This window comes from Lissotriton helveticus, chromosome 2_1 (assembly GCF_964261635.1).
Source record: "Lissotriton helveticus chromosome 2_1, aLisHel1.1, whole genome shotgun sequence".
In the NCBI taxonomy this organism is placed as follows: Eukaryota; Metazoa; Chordata; class Amphibia; order Caudata; family Salamandridae; genus Lissotriton; species Lissotriton helveticus.
In genome coordinates this window covers 125,039,522-125,060,729 of record NC_136059.1, presented here as the reverse complement: position 1 = coordinate 125,060,729, position 21,208 = coordinate 125,039,522, and positions in this window count along the sequence as shown.

Here is a 21,208-nt window from a genome sequence, read left to right as displayed (position 1 = left end):
CCATTTTTTGTTTCTGTGCCACTCGTTTTTTCCCCCTCCTTTGTGCCCCGTTTTTCTACTCTGTGCCACTGTTTTCCCCTCTTTTCTGCCCCATTTTTATTTCTATGCTACTCGTTCTCCCCGCTGCTGTGCCCCCTGTGGCCCCGCCCCCCTGCCTACTCACTGCTCCCACCTCCCAGCTGCTCCTCCTTCCCACCTCCCCATATATGCCAGACGCTGCGTGGCCGTGGTGGTGGCGCGCCTTTGGCAAGCCCGTCTGCGCCTGTCCGCACCTGGACCACGCCCAGCGCCAGAACCCATGGCCCCCGCAAACTCCACAACGCCAGATTACGATACGATGCCAGCACCCTCCATGCACTCAACGCCGCCCGAGACCGAAGCTGCTGATTGATTGATTGATTGAGCGTCCCCAAGTCCACCTTCAAGGTCGCCACTCACGCAGACGACACCCTCAACACCGCCGAACACCCGCACATTTGGATCCACATCGACCCCAACACCACCCTCAGAGGAACACTTATCTACAGACCCCCCGGACTCCGGGCTCAGTTCAGCGACTCCATCGCTGACCTCGCCAGCATACACGCCCTCGCCTCCACGAACTATACCCTCCTCCTCGGGGACCTGTACTTCCACCTCGAGAACAACAACGACACCAACTCCGCCACCCTGATCGACAACCTCGCAAACCTTGGTCTCAGACAACTCGTCACCGCAACAACCCACGCCACCGGCCACACGCTGGACCCAGTCTCCTCCACAGACACCCACATCGCCTTCAACCACACCACCGAAATCCACTGGACCGACCACCGTTACATCCATTTCACCTTCAAGAAGCCCACAACGCACCACCGCACCCTACAGCTGCCTCGCCGCTGCTGGAGCAAAGTCACTGAAGACCAGCTGATCACCACCCTCGCCCAGAACCCACCCACTGACCCCAACAACCCAGACGCCGCAGCCTCAGACAGTGGATCGACGACTGCACCATCACCCTCGCTCCGCTCTAGAGACCCTCCAACACCCACACCTGCAAGAGAGCCACCTGGTTCACCGACGAACTCCAGACCTCCAAACGCGCATGCCGGAAACTGGAGAAGATATGGTTCCACAAACGCACACCGGACAACCACGCAGCCCACAAGGACGCCTCCCGCAGACATCACCACCTCATCAGATTAGCCAAGAGATCCTCCTTTAAAGACCGCCTGGAATACAACGCACACGACAGCAAAGAGCTCTTCCGCATCGTAAAGGAACTCTCCAACCCCAGCGCCAACACCAACGACATCCCGCCCTCACAAGAACTGTGCAACTCACTAGCCATCTTCTTCCAGCACAAGATCACCCCTACTATCCACAACAGCTTCAACACCACGACCGCCCCTACTATACCAGACTCCACCTCCCCTGTGAACACCACCAGCGCCAACCGCCTGACTTCCTGGACCAACGCCAACGACGATGAGACACGCAAGGTCATGAACTCCATCCATTCAAGATCTCCACCAGACACAGCCATCGCACCCCAACTATGGAACGTCATCAACATCTCCTTTGAAACAGCGACATTCCCAGAAAGCTGGAAGCACGCCAAAATAAACGCCCTCCTCAAGAAGCCCAAGGTGGACCCCAATTGCCTCAAGAACTTCCGGCCCATCTCCCTGCTCCCGTTCCTGGTGAAGGTCATCGAGAAAATCATCAACATGCAATTGGCCTGCCACCTCGGAGACAACAACATCTTGGACCCGTCCCAGTCCAGATTCAGACAAAACCACAGCACCGAGACTGCCCTCATCACCGCCATAGACGACATCAGGCATTAACTAGACTATGGCGAAACATCAGCCCTCATCCTCCTGGACCTGTCAACCGCCTTCTACACGGTCTGCCATCACACACTAAAGACATGCCTCCTAGACGCCGGAATCCAAGGGAAGGCCCTTGACTGGACCACGTCCTTCCTCTCCGGCAGAACCCAGAGTGTCCGCCTCCCACCCTTCCGATCCGAAGCCCCCGACATCATCTGCGGCGTCCCCCAGGGCTCATCCCTCAGCCCAACGCTGTTCAACATCTACATGGCCCCCCTCGCACATGTAGCCCGCCATCACGACCTCAACATCATGTCCTACGCCGACGACACCCAGCTCATCCTCTCCCTCACCAAGGACCCACACACCACCAAAAACAACCTCCACGAGGGAATGAAAGCCATCGTCGACTGGTTGAGAAGCAGCCGTATGAAGCTGAACTCGGACAAGACGGAGGTCCTCATCCTCGGACCCACCCCCTCAGCCTGGGATGACTCCTGGTGGCCGACCACACTGGGAACAGCATCGACACCCACCAACCATGCACGCAACCTAGGATTCATCCTCAACTCCACCCTCTCCATGTCTAAGCAGTTCAACGCTGTCTCCTCCTCCTGCTACAACACCCTCCGCATGCTCCGCAGGATCTACAAGTGGATCCCTACCGAATCAAGAAGAACGGTGACACAGGCCCTCGTCAGCAGCAGACTGGACTACGGCAGCGCACTCTATGCCGGAATCCCAGCCAAACACCTACGACGACTACAAGACATCCAAAATGCCTCCGCCCGACTGATCTTCAACGTCCCCCGCTGCAGCCACATCACCCCCCACCTGAGAGACCTACACTGGCTCCCCAGTATTGCCCCAATATTGGACATTGCCACAGGATATGGAGGAAAGTAGCCATCTGATTACAATTAAAGATACAGAGGGAATCAGGCCATCTACCCAACTTAATTAGAAGCTTTGCATCAAAGTACACACAATGGAGAATTGGACTAGGCACAGTCTCATTGGGATAGCTACTTCTCTAGGAGAAGTCAGTACATCACGCCAGTCCTCATCTTCAATGCTCCCCAGGTCCAATTCCCTGAGATCAGGTTGATGTTTATCCGTTTTTTTTATAGATAAGGGAGATACCATTTGTGGGCATAGGGTCTAGTATCAATCTATCCTCCAGTGAAGAGGATTCAGACAGAGGAAGCTCCTTGGGCATGGCAGCCATGGGCACTCATTGATACTTGGTTTGCAGGTCAGCAGATGTGGCCAGTCTACCCCTCACCCACATGCCCCCAACCATTGAGATGCCTATCATATTCCCAACATGTCTGGTTCCCAGAGGGGCGCAGCTTTTGTAAGTTGGTTGTGCCAACCCCATTTCTTATTGATACCGTACGTGCGGTGGGCCCTGTGAGATGAAACTTAGGGGGTTTGTGTACAGTGCTCTATTGCACCCAACCCATCCCAAAAACCAGTGGGTTTGGGTCATCATGCTACCTATGAAACCACTTATTAACCGCAACCAGCTGACATGCCTGGTATTAAAGGCACATATCGGGCAAGGAAATGCCTCCGTCATACCACCCTATAAGTTTGTTCATAGCTATACATGGTGCCCACCCCTCGCACAGCAGTCTTCGCACCACACTATCAATACTACTAAAGTGTGCATTGGGGATCACATTGGGGGTATTTTGCAGTGCGTATAAGAAACACAGGAGTAACATAATCGTAAAAGGTGGGCGCATGTCCCAGAAGGGTCAATGGGAGAGTAGGCCACTGTTTGGCATCTGATCTAAGATGGATAAAGGGCCCCAGCAGATTGGAGTAATAAAATAGAGTCAGATCCGGGGTAATGAAGATGCTGAGATACTTGAAGCCCTGCTATGCCAAGCCATGCTAGGCTCCAGGGCTTTGGGGTGGTTCCCCCTACAAGATGTACAGCTGGGACTTAGACCAGTTGATTGTATACCCTAAGTGGGCTCCAAATATGTGAAAGATGTGGAGGTGAGGCCAAATAGAGGAGGATGTCATCCACGTAAAGTGAAATGCAATCCTCATGATCCTCTGTCCATAAAGTCCTCTTATATGCGGGTCGCCCCTCATCCAAGTAGCATGCCGCTCTAATACAAAAGTAGAGTCGACACGGGGCACCCCTGTCTCCTCCCCCTCTGAAATGGTAAAGCCCTAGTGACGTCATTGTTGACTGTTACCTGTGCAGTCAGTTGGGTATAAAGTAGTTGGATCCACTTGATGAAGTTGGGCCCGAATCCCATCCGAGCCAGGACCGCAAAACGAAATAGCCACTCTATGGTGTCAAATGCCACAGTGGCGTCCAAGGAGAGAAGGATCCCATCCTCCCTAATCATACCCAATCTACCTAGGACCCCGTTCAACCACCACAGGTTCCAGGCTGCGTTCCTGGCATGAACCCAGATTGTTCCAGGTGCACCAGCTCAGTGAGAAACTAGAGAAGTCTGTTGGCCAATAGTTTTATAAGTATTTTCGCATCTACGGAGATGAGAGATATAGGGCGATAGGATGTACAATCCTCTGCAGGTTTACCTGGCTTGTGTATATCCACAACCGAGGCAGTCCTAACCTCAGGTAGCAAAATACCTAGATCTAAGCATTCGGCATACATGCTCAGTAAATAGGGGAGAGCTTGAATGTCATTTGCTTTAAAAATTCAATTGGGAGCCCGTTGGGTCGCATAGCTTTGTCCTAGTACATACCCTGAATTGCTTATGAATTTCAGTCTCTGTGATGACAATGTTTAAGGAGTCACTGTCGGGTTTTGACAAACAATCCACCTTTACCGTAGACAAGTGGTCCGCCGCCATAGCAGCCTGGGATGTTGTAGCAGAATTTCAACATGGCAAATGAATCAAAAAAATTATTGTTTTAAGTTCATAGAAACCATCACAATCTTGCCATATAGACAAATATACATAAAGCACATCACATCTTTGTGAAGTTTAGTGCATAATTACTAATGGTTTCATAAAAGTGTAGACATAACATGATAGAAATGTCCTAATTGCTTACTAGAACTTGAATTTTTGTGCAAAATATTAATTATTTCCTAATAATGGGTGGTCGTGTTGTGCTTAAGGTTCCTACCATAATATCAGTCGGAATCAAAATCATGTATAAGTTTAATAAAAAAGTGGCCACATAGTGGTCTCATCCTACTTCTTTTTGGTGCAATATTGGACCATTGAACTCCCTATTTATAAAGTGCCATAGTATTATTAACTTCCGGACCACTGAAAAGTATAATCCTCTATAAAGTGCCACAGTGCTGGTAAACATACTAAATGCCAAAGTTTGTTAACAGAACACATTCATACACCCATGGTATTGTAGTATCTTTCTGGAAATAAAGGCTTCATATAAATTATTTCCACTATAAACTAGGAGTATCATCAATTTACAGAAAAGGTCTGTTTATGAGGACAGTGGTCTGAAGACTGCTGTAATTGGGATGGAGGTCTTACAGCACCAGCGCAGCAGTCCTACTCCGCGATTATAATCATGGCAGTCAGACAGCCACAAAATTGTTTTTTCATGGCAGGGACGCAGCCATAAAAAGAGGGGCAGAAAGGCAGGGAAGAGACCTAAAACAGGGCTTCAGGTAGATGTTTTCCATTGTGAAAAGGGCATGAGAGCATATGTTGTGCCCCTCCTCTTCTTGCACTGTGACCCAGGAACTGTGTACCATGCAAGACATGATGCAGGGTACACAGTACACTGCCACCACAAAACTGCCAGCCCTGCGGTGTAATCATCATACAGCAGTCAGGATGCCGCTGGCTTCATGGCAACTGCTACAACAGAGGTCTGATGGTCATCATCATAAGCATGCTCATAATCTAAGGGTCAGCATCTAGTCTGCCCCACCAAACCTTTTGGAAGGCCTTCTGTCAGATAACAATTGTTTCTGGTGTCTAGCGGGCTTTTTTGGGTCAGTCCCATGGTGGTGTCTTTAAAAGCAGGTTCAGCAATAGGAACATCAAAAACTGTTTCTGCTCAGCTTGGACTGACAATTCAATTCCGTGCGCAAACCTGCGTGCATGCACATAGGGGGCCACCTGTTGTACCCCCCTATGTGCATCCACAGGCCTGCAGGCACCAGTGTTTCCTCTCTGCCAGGGTTCGCATGAAGTAAGAATCTCCATTTAGACCCTGGTAGAGATGAAACTTGCGATATGCTTGGTGGGACTGAGATAGTCCCGCCAAGCATACTGCGGCCTCCTGACCGATGTAACACTGCAAGGGAATGGTGGTTCCCTGGCATGTGCAGCAGGTCCGATTGTCTGACTCGTAATAGGGCAGTCGGGAGACCACCATCGTTGTGCCCCCAAGTCTGGCTCTCCTCGGAAGGACAAACTCAAAATCAGGCCCTTAGTGGAGTAGTCCTCTTCAAAGTGCTGCATTGCTGATAAATATATACATAACTTATAATCATCAAAACATAATGAATATCTCATATTTTAAAAATAACATAATCATACATTAGCATTGCATTTAAATAAAGTTACACAAGTTACACAACACCATATTGAAAATCCCATCTAAACAAACTAAAAACTTTTAAACAACACTATACCTAACTTTTACACAAGCATACTACATCCACCCTGACCTAGAATGCGTTATAAAATCTTTAAAATGGGACTTACCTGTTCTGATAAATAGCAGCAGATAAATATTGAGATAAATAACAACAACTTGCCACCTGTGAGCTTGGCCAGACATAATGCCAATAGATTACAAAAAAAGAATCTAGCAGTGAGAAAAAATGGCAGACTAATGAAACTAAAAAAAAGACTATCTCCCCATGGAAATCAATGAAAAATATACTGAAAATGTTAAAAATGTGAAGAAATTAGTAAAAATGTTTCATGTTTCAAACAATATTTGAAAAATTGTAAAGTATACATTAAACAATAGTTTAAAATATATACAAATATTTCCTATAAATTGACAAAGTAAAATAAATGTTCAAATATTATATCAAATGTATAATACCATATGAACGTTATATGATATTATTTTATTTAACACATGTATCTCACAACAAACGTAATTAAACAATCAATTAACATTGTCAAAAAATAAAATGTAACAATATATGTGATATTTATTTATTGTACTAAATGTCATTAGTTTTACCTGAATACATTATTAATCCCCTCAGTGAAGGTGTTAGACACTAAAGGGATACAACTTACTATTCTCATTCAAATCTAAACCAATTTGGAAAAGATGTTGGACACTAGAAGAGTGGAATTAACTATTCCTACTCCAATTTAACAAACTCAGGGAAGGTGTTGCACACAAAAGGGTTCATACTTGCTATTCCCAGTCAAATCTAAACCAATTTGGGGAAGGCATTGGACCCTTAAAAAGTGACATTTACTATTCCTACTCCAATTTAAATCAACTCAAGGAATATGTTGGACAGAGCAAAGGGTATAATTGAGTATTCCCTCTCCAATATTAACCAATTTGGGGAGGGTGTTGGACACTAAAAGAGTTGTTTTGGAAGAAAGAGGCCCCTACTTAAACGGATGAACCCTAGTAGGGATATAACACTTCTGTGAAAGCTGGCGTGTACACCGGGTTATGTGTATATTTCCTTAAATAACATCACACATTGTTACCTCATAGATTGACTAACACCATAGTATGTAAGTTTATAAAACTTTTTTAAATTCTTTTTTCTCACAAATATAGTGTAGTTTTTTTCTTTTTACAGTTTGTATACTTTTTTTAACAATAATTCATAAAATTCAAAACATATATATACAACCAATCTATATGGCTTCGTATTTACAATGATACATATTCAAGTACATATATCAGCAAATGATTATCATCGCCAAATACAAACCCGAATGCAACGCGTTTCGGCGAGTGGCCTTCGTCAGGAGTTCTGTATTTTCACTTCATGATTAAATACTTAAGTGTCTTAGTAGTATTTTTATCCAGTGTGTGAATATTGGAAGTAAAATCGTCCTGGATCAGGTTAAAATCTGTTATCATTAATGGTCAGACTTGGATTGTGAGGGTCAATTTTACGTCACGATCGGTCCTGCGTGGTGCTGTGTGCTTCCGTGACAGCCTGTGATTTCTGCAATTTTACTTGCTGATTTAACACCGGTCGACTTTAATGATGCAATCTTGTTGTACGGGCAAGACGGGACCTCGCAGCTTCCTAAACCAAGATTGCATCATTAAAGTCGACCGGTGTTAAATCAGCAAGTAAAATTGCAGAAATTCCCCAAGCATTTAGGAAGGGTCAATCACAGGCTGCCGACCTCTCAGCATTTACCCATGGGCCCCTGATCAACATACAGCTGTCCATCTTAGCCCTTTAGGACGAACACGAACACAGAATTATTAATATCCAAAACCATCAGATAGAATTCAGTGTCACGGAAGCACACAGCACCAGATACCACGGTGCAGCAATTGATAGGTGTGCCAGAGGTGCCAACCAGGCCCCCAACTATAGGCCAAAGAGGCATTTCCAAAGACATTTTCTAAGGAGCTTTTCATGTTGGAAAGCCCAACATAAACAGCTTGCCAGCAAACAACATCATAATCCCCATTTGGAAAGCCATCCATAGGGGATTATGTACGACCTCTGACAGGCCGATGGTCTCCTTGAGCCCATTGGAAGACTGTCAGTCCATTCGGCTGGCTAGTTGAAACTCCAACCACCCTTAGGGCCTTATTATGAGTAGCCCACAGCACAGGTGGTCGAAAGACTGCCATATTACGAGTTGACCATGGTGCCTCTGGTGTAGATCTGGAGATTTAGCGGCGGTGGTGAGTATGTGAGTATGTTTACCAAATATGCCTGTGTGTGCATTCTGTCTGCATAGGTTTTCGATGCACACATATGTGTGGGAAAATACCATCTACTCAATACCAGGGTCCCATCCATATGTGGGCAGTTCTGACAATAGGAATATGGACTCATCTGTAGATTGTTCCAAATGGGGTTATATTTATCCGGGTGAAGATCCTGCTGTGAAGACGGGACCTGAAGAAAGGGATTCACTTTGGAATCCACCTGGAAGACCATGAAAGGAGTGAGTATGCACCCCAAATCCTGTGTCACTGCCACCTTGAAGCAGGTGGTCAGACCAATGTAGTTAGCTCATAGAAAAGCCACCTCGTAATATGCATGGTGGTGCAGCTCCCCTGTAGCACCCTACGCCAGAAGACAATCCCTTGCCAAGAACACTGCCTGTAGGTATTCTTGGTGGTTCAGCCATTGTCTTCACAAAGCCTATACGTCCAACTCGTTATACCTAGGATGGAGCACCGAGCTCTCTTTTTTCGGATCGCCACCCCTAGTACTCCAGTCCATAGTACCACCAAACTAATAATAAGGCCCTTACTAATCTCACTCCAATCTGAACCAGTTTAAGGAAGGTGTTGGACACTAAAACATTGTCATTTACCTTTCCCACTCTACTCAAAGCCAAACTCAGGGAAGGTGCTGGTCACTAAAGGGGTGACATTTACTGGTCCCACTCCAATATTAACTAATTTGGCGAAGATGTTGGACAGTAAAAGAGTGATGGGGCATATTACCAAGGGCCTTATCGCTGCTTTAGCGGGAATGTTTCCCGCTAAAAAGGCGATAATTTTATCGCCCTATTACCTAGCTGTCGCTAACACCAGTTAGCGACAGCTAGTAGGAGATAGCGATCATCTTGGGGCCCACTTTGCATGTCAGCGATATTTATCGCTAATGACATGCAAAGTGAGCGTGCCAAGATGTTAGCGACTGTAAACAGTCGCTAACATCGCTATCTCCTATTACCAACAAAGGCGTACTTTTGGAAATATTCGCGCTAAGCGCGAATATCTCCAAAAGCTAACACCTGCCCAGAGCAGTTCTTAGCCATGTTATCCAATGGTGGGTGGATAACATGGCTAAGAGCATTAGTTAGGTAATGCATGAATATCGCTGACTTTTCAGCGATATTCATGCATTACGGCCGATTTTTATCACTTTTGAGATAAACCTTGATAATAGCAAGGTTTATCTGCGATAAAAATCAGCGGAGCTTGGCGATAATAATATTGCGGCTAACCGTGTTAAGCGATAAATATCGCTAAATCTTGGTAATATGCCCCGATATTTACTATTCCCACTCCAATGTAAACTAACTTGATGAATATATTACAACTTAAAAATACAAATGTAATAATTAAAATTCAAAATAAACCTTTTTAACTATATAATATGTTTTTAAATACACATACACAAATATTACTAAACATAATCATACATAAAACATTTACATTTTTCTAACTCTTCAGACTATAAGACAGTAAATACAAGTACTATAATTAGAGAAAAATGAAAATGAAAAAATAAACATTAATTATAATTAATTAAAACAATGTTCAGATGTTTATTGAATTATTCTATTATTCATATATTTTACAGTACAATTCTTTTTGCAAATAAACAAATTGTACAAATAATGTTCTCAACTTTTTAAAATATTTCCCATTACAATATTTTATGTACCATTTTACATTCTAAATATTTTTGTACGAAATGTATAAAAATGTAATACTCCAAAAAAATATGTTAAATGTAATCAAAATAATAAATACAAAAATACTATTTTATAAGAAAATATAAAATATTTAAAATAATGTAAATTGAATGTTTTATTTAAAAAAATAGGAGGCTCGGATCTGAATGGATGCACTTTACACAAGCCTCTCATGCATGGTCATTTCAATTCTTCTAACTGGATGACTCCTGGAACTGACCTAAGTGGTAAGTAAGGCTGTGCAAAGGCATAATCATGGACTGATGATTCTCTAGTGTCACAAATCTTTTGAGCCAGCCCATGCATGACAACATAAAGTCCTTTTTCCTCTTCCAAGTAGCCCTAACCAATTTTAATGAATATTTAATCACATTTACCAAATCTAAGAAAGTCGAGGGGTGTTCCTAATCCAACAAAATTAGATAGATAGAGAAAACGTATTGATATCTCGGGGAAACAGATCATAATTCGAAAAAATTCCAAAGAATACTAAAAGTATGCTCACCTGTATATCAACACCGAACATGGCTTTCATACCTTCAATAACCGACCCCCAGAACAAGTGAAACGTTGGACATCTTAAAAACATGTGTATAGCATCAGCTTTTTCCTGCTGACACTTCGGACAGCAAGGAATAAACAACATTTTCAAATTAATAAATTAACCTTCATAATAAAACATTATTAAATTAGAATTAAAAATGATTTTTAGAAAAAATCTCTCACAATTATCTCCTATTAACCCAACATTTCAAATTAAACATTTAAAAAATAGAAAATAATTCTAAAATGAAACATTCAAAAAGGCTGAACATATAGAACTTAAAAGGAAAACATTACACACTATTCTATTTAACACTAAAAACAAAGGGCCTCATTTATGAGGCTATGCGTCACTTTTACGCCGCTGATGCGTCACTTTTTGTAACGCACCAGTGGCGTAATGAATGCGCCTTGTTGCGCCATATTTACAAAGTGACGCATCAAGGTAGATGCGTCACTTTGTAAACCCCTGCGCCACATTATACCTGCACCAGGTATAATGTATGCAAGTGGGGCGTTTTGGCGCAAGAAAGGGTCGTAGAAGTGACGCAGTGAAATCTGTGTGATTTTACTGCGCCTCTTCTAGGACACAAATGCGTCAATTTCTTACGCCTGCCTCACAGCAGGCGTAAGACTGACGCAGGCCCTTTCACATGGGGCTTGCCCCATGTGAAAGGATACATTGCTGTAGTTGCGTCACTTTTGCGACACACTCCAGCAATGTGTCACTTTTGCACCTACAGTTACCTCAGAAATACTGACGTATCTGTAACTCCTTGCGACAAGATGCGTCATACTGTTAATATGACGCATCATTGGTGTCGCAAGGAGGACGCAGTGAAAAGTGACGCATCGCTGTTTTCACGCAGCGATGCGTCCCTTTTCATAAATGAGGCCCTAAGTCTGGGTGGTGAAAGGGCTTGCGTCAGTCTTATGCCTGCTGTGAGGCAGGCGCAAGATTTTGACGCAACAGCGTCCTAAAAGTGACGCAGTGAACTCTCATAGATTTCACTGCGTCACTATTACGAGGCTTTTTGCGGGGGAACGCCCCCTCTGCATACATTATACCTGACGCAGGTATAATGTAGCGCAGGGGTTTACAAAGTGACGCATCTACCTAGATGCGTCACTTTGTAGATATGGTGCAATAAGGCACATTTTTTACGCTGCTGGTGCGACACAAAAAGTGACGCACCGGCGGCGTAAAAGGCACGCACGGCCTCATAAATGAGGCCCTAAGTCTGGGTGGTGAACTCCGCTCCACTAGTAGAGTTTTCCGCAATCTGCATTATATGGAACTCACAGACTTCTGAAAACTCTGCTTCGAAAAGCGGAGCCGTGCTATTTTTCTTTGTCCCATTTGTCAACGTAAAGTTGGTGTGCACTAGCGAGGAAAATTCGCCTCCCAGTGAGATTTTTCCTTGTTCACAATTGTCAACATCAAGTTGGCAAGCATGAGCGCCGAAAATCAATCTTTTGGCAAGATTTCTCAAAGTGGGAGGTAAGATTTCTTTTTGCAAGTGGTCGCATATACTCGCGATCACTTTTGTTCAAAAACATGTTCATTCGCGTTGAGAAAGCTGCTACTAAATTAATAATCTCCTTGAGCAGCAGAAAGGAAGCAGCACCCGCTTGCACTGTACTGTTCGCGATGATTGCACAGTGCAGACAAGCATCTGACACTGAAAATCCCAGAAAACAGCAAATCCCAGCAAATAGTATTTATCTAACACACTCCGCTGCTCATGGAGCTCCACGTAGTGCGGCGGAGTTATTTTTCCACTTTGTGGAGTTCTGCATAGCTACACTCTGCTTAGTCTGTCAAGGCTTACTGAAAAAAACATTATATTCAACAATATGTATTTATTACATGGATAATTTTCACATCAATATTTCAAAACAATATTTTTGAGATCGATATTCCTGACCATGATATATGTATAAAAAACGAATACGGACAAGGGCTCTGTGTTTTCTCCTGGTAAAACCCAAACATGGGATTCTCCATTTCCTGATGGCAGAACCCGCCCTGCAAGGTCTGGGACCCCCAGTAAATTGAGCCTCTCTAAAACATTTTATGGAGGGGGCATGACCTGCTCAACGAACGTCCCAGCCCAAGGACCGCTATGGCTATATGGTAAACGTAAGTGAGAAAGGGAGATGAGAGAGGTGCCTGCCACCTTGTTCATGATCATGCAGGGGGTACCATAGGCAACCCCCAAGTGTTAGGGGCCCGTCGCCTGCCCCCAAAGCTAATCCCCACCAGCCTTTCCATGGCTGCATCGCCGTCATGGAATGGTCTTAAATACCAAACATCATAATATGGACCCAGCTCCACCCGGCAGGCAATTGTAACGATTGCAGATCGGCGGAATATCGGTGGACAAACTTTCTGTCCGCTGGGATACCCACAACCTTCATAATATGGCGGTGGGCAACTCAGGTTACGATGTTGTGACGGTCCCCACCACCAGCACAGCAGTGGCGATCGTTACGCCATCCTAATAACCCCCTTAAACTTTGTCATGTAACGTGAGCCCATAATGGCTGCGTCATAGGATGTCGCAAACCTCCTGTTCTTTGCCAAAAGTGATTGAATAATGCCCAGGAAGGAACAGTGTTGTAACTTGACCACCGGAATTAAACCTTCACAGACTCTCCTAATGACTGTGTGCAGAGAGGGAGCTTCCCAACCCTTAATATGAGGAGAAACATCATCACTGATTAATTAATTGAGTGGGGTGCTTATGAATTTTTGCTAATAATGGTGATGTCATGAAGGCATTTTGGTAATAAAATTATGTGCATGTTAATAACAAGGTTATCAGGCTTTCATGTAAATGGCTTCTGAATAACAATTTTGCCACTGTAGCATCTAACCTGTGATCAACAAAATATCTACAAAAGAGGCAAATTGCATTAGATGTTGTATTGCATTCATAGAAAAAACATTTCACAAGAATTAATTAATTCAGTTGGCTGAGCTACAGCGTTGTAGCATAATTTAGTCCTTACACACGCACCATGTGACCCAAAAAGCACATATAGGACAAGCCAATGAGCACACAAACACTGCTTCTGATTCAAAATTAAAAAACAACAGTAAAACAGCTGATCGATGAGATCCTGAATAACCTGAAATAAACCAACATTAACACTTGTATTTGAATTACATTTTTAACAAAATTAAACTAATCTAATCCAATTTATAATCTTTATTCGGTTCTTAAAAAGACACCATAAAAGCACATCTACAATATACACACAAAATATTCTAAAATACAATTTCCGTTAAAAAAGGATAAATTTAGCTAAATCCATAATTCGATGGGCTAATGGGGAAGGAAAATTCATTTTTCATGGGGTCAGGCGATGTTACAATCATAATTCTCTGGTGTTCCGTAACCGTAGTGCTAGCCGGATGAAGTTTATAGTGCAAAATAAAGTGTAGGCGTCTTCAGCTTCCTGGAGAAACTTCAGGGCCAGTTTTGCTTGTCTAAACTTTGATTCTTTCAGAATCCCCACCAGGAACTTACGTCTTGGCACTGTGTAGAATGGGCACAATAAAACAAAATTAAGGGTATCCTGCGGAGACCTGTTGTCGCAGCCGCAGGTACCCTTCTCTTCCACTGTGTGAGTGAACCCAGCAGGGACCGCGAATAAATGGTGAAGCATATTGAATCTGAAGCGAGTCATGAAATAGCGGTCCTGGGTATTGTACATGACCCTCAAATATGGCTCCATTCCTTGCTTTGCTGAAAGTTTACAGTACGATGAGACAGTGGGTTTATAACTTTCATTCTTGGCCCTAGTTGTCCGTAACCATTCTGGAAAAAGTTTTTTTACCATAGTTTTACTCTCAACTGTTAGGGATTCTGGGGAAGTAAAGAAGTCTACACAGTCAATCTCTGCAAATGAGTTCTTAATATACTTCAGCCAGGGTATTTTGTGTCCTTTGTCACGTTTAAGGCAATCCAAAATGATTTGTCTTGTTAGGGTCGCCTCTAGATTGGTCCATATTTTGACCCATGCCAGGAGAGGTTTAAGTTTAATCCGATCTTCTATAAAAGATTCTCCTACTTCCTCATGAATGATGTAGGCAGGGACACTCTGAGGCACTTTCAGAATTCTTCTCAGGAATTTATTTTCTTCAGTCTGTATTTGCTGTGCTTTGTTGTCTATAAAGCCCCAAACTTCTGCGCCATAGGTTACCTTCGCACAGCAAATTGACCTATATAGGGTTAATATTTGTTCTGGAGACCACCTTCCCAATCTTTGTCCATACCCCATGATGGCTCCTACTGACGCTGCCAATTTTGTTGCGTGTTTCTCTGCCAGGGGTTTAAAGTTAAGGTGGTTATCGAACAGTACCCCCAGGTATGAAAAAGTCTTAACCTGATTGATTTTGTGTGACCCGATGTGATAGACAAAATTCCCTTTTTTCATTTGCCCTGATGACATAATGTAGGATTTTTCCAGATTTGTTGTTAAATCCAGCTTGGCCATAAACTCGACAAAACCGTCAATCAGCTTTTGTAGTCCTAGGGGGGTTCTAGCTAGCAATGCCGCGTCATCGGCGTAAAGTAATACCGGCACTGCACGATGAGCGGTTTGGGGTGAGTCCACCTTTAGTTTCAGGAGATCTTTTTCCAGGGAGTTAATATATATAGAGAAAAGGAAGGGTGCAAGGATGCAACCCTGCTTTACTCCACTGGTGCAAGCGAAGGGGTCGGTCTTATTTCCCTCTTGGTTGTATCTCACGCTTGCTGATGTGTTCCAGTGTAAAATTTGCAGGATATCCACCAGGGATTGTTCCACACCCAGTTCTATCAACAGAGACCAAAGCTTTCTTCTGTTTACGCGGTCGAAGGCCGCAGAGAGATCCATAAACCCCATGTAAACGGATCTCTTACCAGCGATGGTATATTTTGCTGTCAGAAGGTATAAATTCAGGCATTGGTCAGAAGTGGATCTTCCCTCCCTGAAACCATATTGGATGTCCGAAAAGACCTGATGCTCCTCCACCCAATCTTGTAGACGATGTAAAATAACACGCCCCAGTACTTTTGCAGTCACGTCAATAAGTTAAATAGGGCGGTAACATTGGGGGTCGTTACGATTTCCTTTTTTTGTAGATCGGAACTATGGTTGCCGTCGACCAAGAACGAGGCAATCCTGCCACCATTGCCTCGTTCAAAACCCTGGTGAGCAATGGCGCCCATAGCTCGGATCTACTTAGGAATAGGTCTGGTGGAATTCCATCCGGGCCGGGTCCTTTGTTTTTGCTTAGCCCTGCTATTCCTGTTTCAACTTCTTCCAGGGAAAAAAACCAGTGTATCCGGCTGTATCCTCCTTGGGTCATCCCCCTGAGTAGAGTGTTTTGTATGATTATAAAGACTCTGAAAGTGGGTCTGCCACTGTTCTGGCAAGATGATGTTCGTTATTTTTGGTGCTCCTGGGTCCTGGAAACATGGGGAGTTAATGACTTTCCAGAAACTTGAGGTGTCTTTCCTCTCTGTGGCGTCCCTTAGATCCTCCCAGGCTTGAATTTGCAAACTTTGTTTACGCTTTTTAAGAGCTTTTTTGTATTCCAGTCCATTCTGAGCTACTGTGAGGTTATTCCTTGGTTTTTCATGAAGACTAAGTTTCAGTTTTTTGTGCGCCTTAGTGCAGACAGAGTCAAACCAACGTGGCATCGAGGGTACTTTACTAGTTCTCGAGGTCTTTAGGAGATTATTAACATGTGACGCAATTTCTTCAAAAGCCCTGACCACCAGGGCTCCTACCACCCTTGGATCAAGGCATATGTTTATTGCATTTAAGCCCTCTGTGATCAGTTTTTTGTAGAATCTGTCCCCATCAATCCTGGCCCATTTGATTCTCCTTCCTTGATCCACTGCCTTTTCTGTTATGTCAGTTCTCTTTAGACCTAATTTAAAATCAAACCCTTTCGTTACAAGTATCACCGGATTGTGATCACTGTAGATGCTTGCATCTATTATGATTTTACTAATGTTTCTTTTTAGTATGGGTGAGACAAGAATATAGTCAATGTAAGAGTGGCAACCTCTACCCCTAAAAGTTGGGTTTAGTTCTCCTTTTTCGCCCAACTCTGCGAGATCTAGGGTTTGGGTGAGATTGTACCTTTTCACTAGTCTCTCAAGGTCACATCCTTCTTTTGAATGGGTGAAATGTGGCCCTTTCACTATGGTACATCTTGACCAGTCTTTATGAAAGGGTTGTAATTTTTCACAAAGGTGACAATTAAAATCCCCCAACAGTATAAGACTTGGGGGGTTTGGTGTCTTATTTGAGAAATTCAGATTTTCTAAACAGGAGTCCAATTCCTTTACAGCTTTTCCCTTTTCCGTTGCACCAACAGCGTTGTACCAGTTGACCAAGAAAAGGTGTAGTGATTTGGAGTGAAACCTTACTACTTGTAGATTATGTGAGCCCTGGTTGAGATTTGTCCAAGTGCCCTGAATATGTAAGTTAACATATATCACTAGTCCCCCACTAGCTCTCCCTGAGGCTGCCTTTGTAGCTGGGACATGAAAACTTTTGTAGCCCTCTAAACTACAGTCATTTGATTCAATAACCCATGTTTCCTGTAGGCAAATTATTTGAAATGTATTTATGTAACTGATCCATTCTCGGGACTCGAGTTTGGCTGCTAATCCTGCTATATTCCAGGATACAATTTGTAAGTTTTCATAAGTGTTCTCCTTAGGACGTCCTGTTTGGTCTTCTAATGAGTGCACTGCCTGCTCGCCAATTTTAGTTAATGTAGTAAACCTGGGTTGTGGACTACAGTGAATAGTTGATCTGTTTTGTTCAATGGTGATCATATATTCTGGGGCTTTTATCAAATCACCTCTATCTCTACTTGTTTTGGGAGATCTATTGCCACCTCTCTCACACTGGGCAGGTAATGACCTATTCACATCTCCCCTTCTCGTTCCTATTTCCAACAGTTCTACCTCTCTTGGCCTTATATATTTCAGAATTTGCTTTCCCCTTCCATGTCAATCCACCTGTTCGAGAACGCTAAACCTGTTCCAGTGTGCGTACTGTGTCTCAAAGGGATCGTAATTTGTGGCCGCATAAAGAGGCCTTTGCCACTGGTTCGGTCTGTATTGGGTATCCATTTGGGGGTTTCTAAACATCGGGGGTATGTTGGTCTGCATAGGTCTATGAAGTGCGTGAGGGTAGAAGTAGGATAAATGTACAGGGTGAATTTGTGAATGAGTATCACTGGGAGATGCATTGCAAATGAAGTTGACCGCTGCAATGTCTCTGAAATTCACCGTAATTATATCCCCTGCTATTGTCTTGGTACCTTTGCCGATCCATTCCCCTCTTCTTACAGAAAGAATCTGTCCATGAATGTTGGGGGGTAGTGGTCTATGTATTTGCAACCACTGGGCACATTTATTTTTTAACTCTATTGGTGTTTCCCTTTTGCCTTCTCTTAGGGGTGGAACTCCTGTTAGTACCACTACAAAGGGTAAAGCTTCAGGTGGGAGATTAATTGTTCTAAAGCGGGATGCTGTTTTATTTTCTGTAATGTTTGCTGGAGGGATAAAATGTACCTTTGTGTTCACTTTCGGAGTTTGGATGTTATTTCCAGATGATGTTTGAACAGATCCGGAGGGTGGTTTATGTATTTGAGAATTTGTTTGTTTATTAGTCTTATCTAAATTCAGTGTGATACTGCCTGTCTGAGTGTCTTTTATACTTATTTGTGGGTCTCTAGGAAGATTATTTGCTACCACGTCCTGTATTGGATTTACCTTATCTTTAGTTGGTTTGTTGGATGAGGCCCCATCCAATTTTGTTGTTATTGAGGCACCCTCTTGTGCTGTTTGGCATTTTAGTGCAGCACCTTTATTATTTACGAGAGATGTTAGCCTGTCAATTTTAGATATGAGGGGTTTTATCAGCACGGTGATGGAATGTTCTAGGTCCATTTTAAGGTCGGCCACCATGTTGGTAATCCAGCAAGGTATTCCTGTAGTAGGTGGGTATATAGTGATAAACCACTTACTATTTGCTCTGTTATTGGTGAGGTAACCTACAAAAAGTTCCAGAATCAACTATCCTTTGGTACATTATTGTGAACAATATTAGTGCTGACATGCATCTAGAAACTCTCCCAAAGAGAGTTCTCTGATGTAACTGTCGCTATTTGAATTTCTACCCCTAGTGGGGCTCTTCCATTGTTAGCCTGCTTAAAAAGACCAATAAAGCCAGAAAAAAACAAAGAGCTTTCCCACACCTCTGCCTTCTGACGTGTTAGGTAACAGAATTGAAAAGATACTGATGACAATCATAATACCCACTTTGCATGTAAAATACATTGCCTTTGATACTAATGTCTTTGAACAAACAAGAATAAGTCACTTCAAGCTCTGATAAGTGGCCTTTCCTCTGCCTTCTTTGAACATGGTGCCCCTGCCGACATTCATGAGGCTTATCCAAGCCAAAATCATGACTCTTTCGGCCATCTTTGTAGCCATACATTTGTCACAACCAGCTATTACCATAGTAATTACCACTTCCTAGCAGTCAGCAAGGTACCTGCTGTTTATAATACACAGGTTTATAGAATCATTGGTACTGTAAACTCAGAGCTGCCTCCACTGAAATCTACCAGGCCAAGGTCCTCAAATAATGTGAGTATTCCCTCATTCCCATTATAAAAACCTCATACCCAACATTGCTGGTTCTGTTGGTGACTATCTTTTTTGTTTTTGTCACTTTCTCAAAAACACTGAGCTTGGTGAGAACAACATGCATGGTTTGAAAGGTGCATTCCTGAACAGGAGAATTTCATTGTCTTTTTAGAGTATCAGTTTGAATCTTCGCACGCCACATTTCATATGTTGGCATCTCTGATTGAAGCCACATAGAGGCAACACATAGTCAGGCAACAGCATTAGCCATAAATAAAATATAACGAAAAGGATAACAAATCTAAGTGAGTTCAGTATCCTCACCCACTCCTACTAGCATTATCTCTCTAGAAATACACACATTGACCCTTGTAATTTGTGATAAGAATTCTGAGATGCCCTCTATAAACTGTTTTAAGACTATGCAATCAAGAAATATATGTACAATATCAGCTTTCTCCGCCTTACACCTAAAACATTTCCCATCGTGAAGCCCGCCCCACTTCATCATTTTCACAGGGGTATGGTATAAATTAAACAAAGTTTTATAATGTTGAGTACGTACATTTTCATTCAACATGACTTTAGTAGCCATATCTATTGACTGTTAGACATAGGAGCCAGTATTACCAAATATTTCGCTCCACTTTGCTTCATGCATCTCAAAATCATCCCGTTGAGTCTCCAACAATACATCATACAGTACCCCAATCTTAGCTCTTTTTATCAAAGCCTTTATTAAATCATGAGTTATTATAGGTGTGTATCTACAATGTTTAACAATAAAAGTAGGCAGCATATCTTCCTTTATGATAGAAAAAACTATCCAATATCTCTCCAATGGAAGTGTATCCGGCCCTGCGGCTTTCCCTGGCGATAATCCATCTAATGCTGTCTGAAGTTCTAACATAGTGATGGGGGCTTCTAGCTCTTCCCGTTCTGCTGAACCAAGCCAGGTTAAATCAAAATTCAGTAAAAACCCGACTATTCTGTCCTGCTCCACTGAGTCTTGAGTATATAACTCTTTATAATAAGAATGAACTACCTCCAGTATTCCTTCCATGGTCTCAGCTGTACCCCCTTTGCCACCTTCCGGAATTTCAATTCACTGAGCAGCTTGTCTACCCCGCATTCTTTGAGCTAAACATCTGCCAGTTACTTCCCCGTATACATATCTTTCTTCCTGATATGTTTTAAACTGAGCAGCAATTTCCTGACTCCATACCCCATTAATCCTAGCCTTACAGTATGGAGTTTTAGTTTGAGCTTCTTTGCTATCAGCATTAGCTCTGACCGCTTGTATAAGATCCCGCTCAGCCTTCTTTAACTCCTCAAGCAAACCCAACATTTGTTCCTGCTGTTGTCTCTGCTTAGCCCACACATAACTAACTGTTTCACCCCTTAGCCCAGCTTTTAGTGAGTCCCAGAAAATTGTACAAAAAATGTTCTCAACTTTTTTAAATATTTCCCATTACAATTTTTCATGTACCATTTTACATTCTAAATATTTTTGTACAAAATGTATAAAAATGTAATACTCAAAAAAAATATGTTAAATGTAATCAAAATAATAAATACA